At 37.7% G+C, this 7,814-nt stretch overlaps 1 long non-coding RNA gene across 1 annotated transcript; it reads left to right on the forward strand.

Moving 5' to 3' along the window:
- The first annotated feature begins 415 nt into the window (after nucleotides 1-415).
- Nucleotides 416-780, forward strand: LOC134306512 (uncharacterized). Its single transcript, XR_010009264.1, has 3 exons — nucleotides 416-456; nucleotides 563-608; nucleotides 739-780. It is a non-coding gene; the product is annotated as an uncharacterized LOC134306512 (long non-coding RNA).
- Nucleotides 781-7,814: the final 7,034 nt, after the last annotated feature.

A 7,814-nucleotide genomic window follows, 5' to 3' on the forward strand; every position in this document is an offset into this window, starting at 1 on the left:
TGGCAGAAATACACAAGTTGACACAGTACCTGGAGTGACAGGACATCCCAGATTAGACATTGACAGAGAGAGCTTGGAAGAGCTCCTGGAAACTGACCTGCCTGTGCCCTGCATCTCAAAGATGCTGGGTGTCTCAACAAGTACAGTGTTTAGACGGATGCAGGAGTTTGTCCTTTCTGCTAGACGGTACAGCGTCATGAGTGACGAGGAGCTGGACACTGTTATACAGAATATAAAAAATGAAATGCCTACTGCTGGCTACCGCATGGTGAAGGGGAGGCTGCGATCATTGGGGATCCATGTCCAGTGGAGGAGGGTGGCCACATCGTTGCACCGTGTGGACTCTGTGGGGATCCTCTCCAGACTTGCTGGATTAGGCTGCATCCTACGCAGGACATATTCTGTGAGGGGACCCCTTTCACTTTGGCATGTGGACACAAACCACAAACTAATCAGGTTGGTGCTTTTAATTGATAAAATGAAAAACATAAGTATGCTGTCATTTTACTTGTACAGTAAGTAATTACATTTATTTACTGGACTCCTAAAACTTTCTCACTAGATACAACATTGTACTGTTTGGCACAGTGGATGGGTATTCCAGGAAGGTAAGTCTACATTTCATGCTATGTTTTGTCTATAACTTCTTGTAGAAAGTATAGTATACCATAATTTATATACTAAAAACACTACAAAAAGTTTGTTAAAAGTACCACACATCTTAATTTCATGATATAGGTGATGTGCCTGAGTGTTGCTACCAACAACCTTGCATCGACTGCATTTGCTGCCTTCAAGAAGGCAACAGAAAGGCATGGCATACCATCAAGGTAAAATTTTTGCAATTTGAAAAGATGTGACACATTGCTACACATGCATGAGGAGATCCATTGCATTTTAAAGGTCAGGTAGTTACAGATAACTTTCAAATTTGCATTATGGAATAATAACAGTTGTTAGCAGTTTTACTCATTAGCAGTTTGGAATATCATGCTGGGTTGAAGAATAAACTGGAGAATTCATAGTCAACAGTGCATTGTAGTGTCACTGTGTGCCATGCTCCTATTAGTAAAATAAGCTGGATTTTGATGTGTGAATATGTACTTTGGCAAATTTACTGCATCGCAATGTACCTGTGTGTGTGTGTGTGTGTGTGTGCGTGCTTGTGCATTACAGGGTCAGAGCTGACCAAGGGGTCGAAAATGTTGAAATTGCCAGATTCATGTTCAGTGTTCGTGGAACAGACAGGGGAAGCTTTATGTCTGGAAAAAGCGTTCATAATCAAAGGTTTGTGTTACTAGGCCTATTTTGTGCAAAACCACGTACTTTTTTTTTATTTTTGTCGTTTTAAACACTGACACCCATGCTTTAACTACAGATGTAGACATTTCTGACATGACCATGCTTAGTGGTTGTCATTCACTAATGGGTGTCAGCATTAAAGTGATTCTGATTAAACCTATTTTACAAAATCCTAGGATTGAACGTTTGTGGCGTGATGTCAAAACCTGTGTAACCTCAAAGTACTACAACATGCTTCAGAGTCTGGAGCGGGATCAGCTTCTCAGTATTTCCTCCACAGGTTGGGAACGGCAATCACTTTAACTTGTAAGAAAAAAGTTTGGTTATGAGATACTTACACTGATCAGCCATACAATTAACACCACCTCCTTGATTCTACACTATTTTATCAGCTCCACTGACCATATAGAAGCACTTTGTAGTTCTATAATTACAGACTGTAGTGCATCTGTTTCTCTACATGCTTTGTTACCCCCTTTCATGCTGTTCTTCAATGTTCAGGACCCCCACAGAGCAGGTATTATCTGGGTGGTGGATCATTCTCAGCACTGCAGTGGCACTGACATGGTGGTGGTGTGTTAGTGTGTGTTGCGCTGGTACGAGTGGATCAGACATAGCAGTGCTGCTGGAGTGTTTAAACACTGTGTCCACTCTGTTAGACACGCCTACCTAGTTGGTCCACCTTGTAGATGTAAAGTCAGAGATAGAAGCTCATCTGTTGCTGCACAGTTTGTGTTGGTCATCATCTAGTCCATCAGTGCTTACAGGACGCTACTGACAGGACGCTGCCCACAGGACACTGTTGGCTGGAAGTTTTTGGTTGGTGGACTATTCTCAGTCCAGCAGTGACACTGGTATTTAAACACTCCAGCAGCACTGCTGTGTCTGATCCACTCATATCAGCGCAACACACACCATGTCAGTTTCACGGCAGTACTGAGAATCATCCACCACCTAAATAATACCTGCTCTGTGGGGGTCCTGACCATTGATGAACAGGGTGAAAGGAGGCTAACAAAGTATGCAGAGAAACAGTTGGACTACAGTCTGGAATTAAAGAACTACAAAGTGCTCCTACATGGTCAGTGGAGCTGATAAAATGGTGTAGAAACAAGGAGGTGGTGTTAGTTATGGCAGATCAGTGTATATTAGCCTATCAAGGAACATGAACATGCATAAACGGTAATTAGATTGTTAGCTTAAGCATGGTTATGGAAATTTCATTGTTCCTTTCAATTTGAATTACATATGGTATGTTATTTTGACTATGGACACATTCTGTCTTAAGTGGCAATTTATGTGAAATACTTTGACTACCTATAGTGGCTAAAACCTGAGCAATGACTTGTTTTGCTTAAATTAAAAATCAATAAATTGGTAAGCATTACTTGTGAATATTTAACCCCTACCTCTTATGTACTCAACAGAAGACCTTTATGCTGTCCACGCTGTGTTCCTCCCAAAACTGAAGAAAGAGACCTTGAGAGTTTTGTAGAAGGTTGGAACAATCATCCAATCCGGACTGACAACAACCTGACTCCTGAGCAGTTATGGTACATGGGTATGAGGGAAACCCATATTGACCAACCAGAGAATGAAGAGGTACTTTTTTTCTCTTTTAAAAACTATTGGTCCAGTTTAAACCTTTGTAATTTTTAAGTACTGACAATAGTGGCCAACTGTGTAGTATGTAAGTTCATACATAGTTTGGTGGAATATTGCCTTTAAATCACCCACAGGCATGTATACAATTACTGATTTAACCAGAAATGAAGGAGATAAACCATAGTTAGGTTGCAGCAACATGAAACTATGGTATTAGGGAAAATTGTTTTATGAAAACAAAACATCATTACTCCACCATCCATGACACAAAAATAATACTCCTCCATTTTATTGCAACCAAACCAGCAGACAAAATAATGTATCCCTATTGCAGTCAGTCTCCTGAATGTTTTAGAGGTAACCTCACACATTTAAAATTTGTAATTATATTATACAAGTTTTATGTGTGTTATTTTTGTCATCCAATGTAGTGTGTATGTTTAGGAAAAAACAGTGACAAGTGCCATTGCTACCATACTCTGTTTTGCTGTGCTAGGATATTGAGGAGCCAGACATTGACTGGGACATTGCCACAAACCATGATGGTGAGATGGAAGGGGAGATAGTGGTTCCTCAAATTGAGTCGCATTTGAATGAAGAACAAAGACAAATAGTTCAGTCCCTCATTGAACAGAGTGATCCAGACATGCCAGCAAGGGACCTGTATTTAACATGTCGTGAATATATTTCTGCCACTGGCTGAGAATTGTATGTTTTTAAATAAAAATAGCTCTGGATTTATCAAAGTTTGTTTATTGTGTACAGGGAAAAATATTAGAATACTGTAAGAAGTTATTTATTGGTTATTCTTGAGGATTCTTCCTCAGTCCACTCTTCTTTTAGCAGCTTTAAAACATTAAGATATCATTGTCAAATGATAATTCCTTATGAATATCCCAAGAAAGCACAATTCAATCCAAATCCACTGGTTAGACATAAAAGGTCTGTGTTTAATGCATGTCTATGTTTAGTGGTACTCACAAGACCAATGGTGTTCCTTTGCTCTATATCAGAGCAGTCTTCTAGGCAGAGCTTTGATTTTGTCATTTCATTTTGGCCACTTGTTAAGGCACTGACCACAGCCTGACTCAACCCAGGCAGGGTAGGACCACCATTAATCACTGAGTGACCAAGGATCCTACCCGCCATGCGGAAAAGGTCACTCTCCAGTAGCACTGGAGATGCAGCAGGGACCAGGTGCTCAGGTTCTCCTTCAAACAAGAGTGTCTCTGCTGCATTGCCTGGATTAAGATCAATTTAGGTAGTCAAAGGGAATGCAACAATGCCTTCGCATGGCTAGTTAAACCAGAAAAGAAGTGGCTAAAATACACTTGCATGCAGCATGCAACAGGTTAACAAATCAACACATGATTAGGTTCTATGTTTGTTTTCAATGCTCAGTGCTTTCAAACTGAGAAGAGGCATTTAACAGTACACATACCAAAATTTAGGTTAAAACCATGTTTTAACCTGGCAATGGCTAAGGATAGCACATGTCTCGTCACACCCACTCCAATTGCAGCATCCCCTAAAATGACACAATGTACATATTAAAACGGATCATTCTTGGAGAGAAATTCTCTTTCGGGTTTGTACAGTACAACAGGTTAACAAGTACAATGTATTTCTGTATTAATGAATTCTATAATGTCAAGTCAAAACTGCTTAAAGGGAAATGTATGGGAAATTACATAAAGCAGTTACAAGTTACTTGTTTTGTGTTAGTACACCATCATTTCAAACATCATTGTATGGTTTACATAATGTATTTCATTAATTTGTCACTACATACTTTTAATGCTGCAGTGGAAAGGAGCTGCCCATTGCCTTTTTTCACGATCTTCTTTGTAAAATTTGATGAGAGAACCATCCCTTTGTTCATCATTATCTGTTGAATCCAGGGACAGAAGAAGTGATGGTTGACTTCCCCCCTCTTGCTTAAGTTGCTCCAGGAAGAGTTGTAGAGCCTTTTGTGGATCTTGTACTGATTTCCATTCTTAATGAAAGACAAAAAAGCAATTAAAAAAACGCTGTTAATATCTAAACTGCAGGAAATAGGGGGAAAAGGCTTACAATTACAACTGGACACAAATGTACAGCAAACAAAAATACTAATGTTGCTAAATGAACAAATGTTTTCACTACTTTGTCAACTGTCTACCTGTGTTTTCCCCCTGACAAATGTGTAGATTTCATCCCCAAAGAAAGCCCCCAATCTCTCCCAGGGTGTTTTATTACTGTCTATTCCTGGTGCTAATGGGAAAGCATTACTGATAGTTTCAGCCTGGGATTTCACCTAGTTGAAAGGTATTACAGTTTCTGTGTTTTGCAGATTTGCCCCATCTGTGAGGTGCCATACCCTGTTAAAGATCTGCCTTTACATGCGAGCTTTTGTGGTGAAAGGTGTTGGGTATTATCGATTATACATGTAATTTGTTTTAATAGATTTTATGTGTCTTTATTACTGCCCTATTGTAAGTTGAATTCTTACATGCAGAAGAAAGAGTGTCTGATTTTATGTAGACTGAACTCTGATCGACCTGAGACTTTGGATGACTTCTGCACCTGTGATGAGCAGACAAGAATAACTTAACCTTTAAGGGTGTCTGAAGAACAGGACGTGTGTGGGTGTTTATTCTCTTGACTTTGCAAAGAGTGAAGCAAAGATACCTAAAAACAGAAAACCACAAACTTTGTATTGACTGCTGTGTACGTGCATAAGTTCAATATTTTAAAGAAACTGTTTTGATGTTTATTGGCAATACTGTAAGAGAAGGCGGAGTCAAGATTAAGAAAAACAACGGGACACGAGGAAAAGGCGGGCTTTGCGATACATCAGCCGCTGGGGTGTGTGTGTACAAAGCTACCTGAGCTCAGAATATACTTTTACCAATATATGTATTTTGATTCGTAATAAATTGTATTCTTGACAAATGAGTATTTATTCTTTTTCCTGGATAAAAGAACACGATTATTTTCAACAATTGGTGACCCTCGACGTGATCTGGGAGAAGGAAACAGGAGTTTTCAGACCTTGAATTGGAGGAAATTGCACAATCACAGACCGGTCAATTACGAAGGTAAGCAGAAAACCTATTACAATTGAATTTCTGCATAGATTACATAGGACATATTAGATGTGATTGTGTGAATTCTTCTTATTCAGTAAGTGTCTTTAAATTATTGCGTTTCAATGAAATTAGAAAATTGTCCTTTAGAGACATTGGTAAAAGTATTTATTATTATTTATGCTTAATGCCAGTTCAGGATTGACTGCTGGCGGGAGAAATACAAGATTTCTTTCGATATTCGTTAATTGCCAAGTATCAAAGGATATTGGCGGGAGAAATAAAAGATTTCTTTCGATATTCGTTAATTGCCAAGTATCAAAGGATATTGGCGGGAGAAATAAAAGATTTCTTTCGATATTCGTTAATTGCCAAGTATCAAAGGATATTGGCGGGAGAAATAAAAGATTTATTTCGATATTCGTTAATTGCCAAATGTCAAACGACATTGGCGGGGTCAGTTAATTGAAGACTTTCCTCGAGATTCCTTGTTTGTCAAGTTTGTCAAGTATTAAAGGACAATGTCGGAAAATATATAATTTCCTAGACATGTGTAAGTTTGTTTTTGTCTGTCTATTTTACTGATTTAATGAATTAGAATGTGGATTACTGTAATCACAGTTATTGCGTTGATCGTTTTTTGTAATGGGAATGTGTTGTGAATGTATTTAGAAAATATATATATATTATGGTATTGTTGTTTTTAATGATACAGAAAAATTAATAGAACTGGCCAGAAAATTGGGAATATAGGGCTAGTATAGTATTGTAAATCTAATAAAAGGATCTTGTTGTTCTGACCATTTGTTTATTAATAAGTGGTTGACCACGTAATAGAAGTTTGGTCATTTGGAAAACAAATTAAGGTCTAATAAGGAGGAATTTGGGTTCGTTGTGTGGACGGGGTGGTGTTACATTGTCATTGTGGTGTATTACGTGAATTTGTTGGCAAAGTAAAATAATGTTCGGTTGTATTGAAAAGGAATTAGATACAACTGGAAAACTGAAAACTCGTATTATTAGAATAATTGAAATTACCAATATTTTTAAAGTCAGAAAGTTTAAAATTAAAAAGGTTAAAAAATTACTTTTAGAGTGGCATAAAAAAAAAAAAATAATAATAAAAAATAAAAAAAAACTTTTGTATTCAGCAGAGTCGGATTCGGCCCATATAAAAGAAGACAGAAAAACGTATACTTTCTGTGGAAAAAGGAAATCTGTAATATTTTTTGAGGATTCTGAACTTAGTATTGATTGTCGGAATGAACAGGAGTGGATTTCCCAGGAGTCAATGAATAATCAGATCACGTAAAAAGACGTCATGGAGATTTTCTGTGTCAATTATTTATTGATTAATACCTGAAACTAATTTAGAAAAACTTATATAAGTATTGGGACATCAGTGAAATTTTACGAACTATTGCCGTGTCTCTCCTGAATACTGTGGATTTTGAATGTTGATTGCGATTTTCTGTATGAGTGTTTTTGCCTATTTCGGACTTCGATTTTGGTTTTCCCTTTGGATTGTAATTGTGATAATTTTTGGTGCCGAATTATTGGCTGTTTTTGACTGTCAGTTGCATCGTCCTTGTGTAATTTGAATGGAGTAATAAAAAATCTCTGACTGTTTGACAGTATTCGCCGGCCTTGTTCACGTTCATGACAGAGTTATTTTTAGATCAATGGCGAATAGGACGAGAATACAGATTTGACACATTGAAAATGCCCTGGATAAAACCAACAAGTATTTGTTAAACGTCATTCACTTACTCGTACAAATGAACGATGTCAGCATAAATGTAGATGGTTAAGAGTTTCCAGATGTTTCATTAAGTTTAC

This window comes from Trichomycterus rosablanca, unplaced genomic scaffold, assembly GCF_030014385.1.
Source record: "Trichomycterus rosablanca isolate fTriRos1 unplaced genomic scaffold, fTriRos1.hap1 scaffold_199, whole genome shotgun sequence".
Lineage (NCBI taxonomy): Eukaryota > Metazoa > Chordata > Actinopteri > Siluriformes > Trichomycteridae > Trichomycterus > Trichomycterus rosablanca.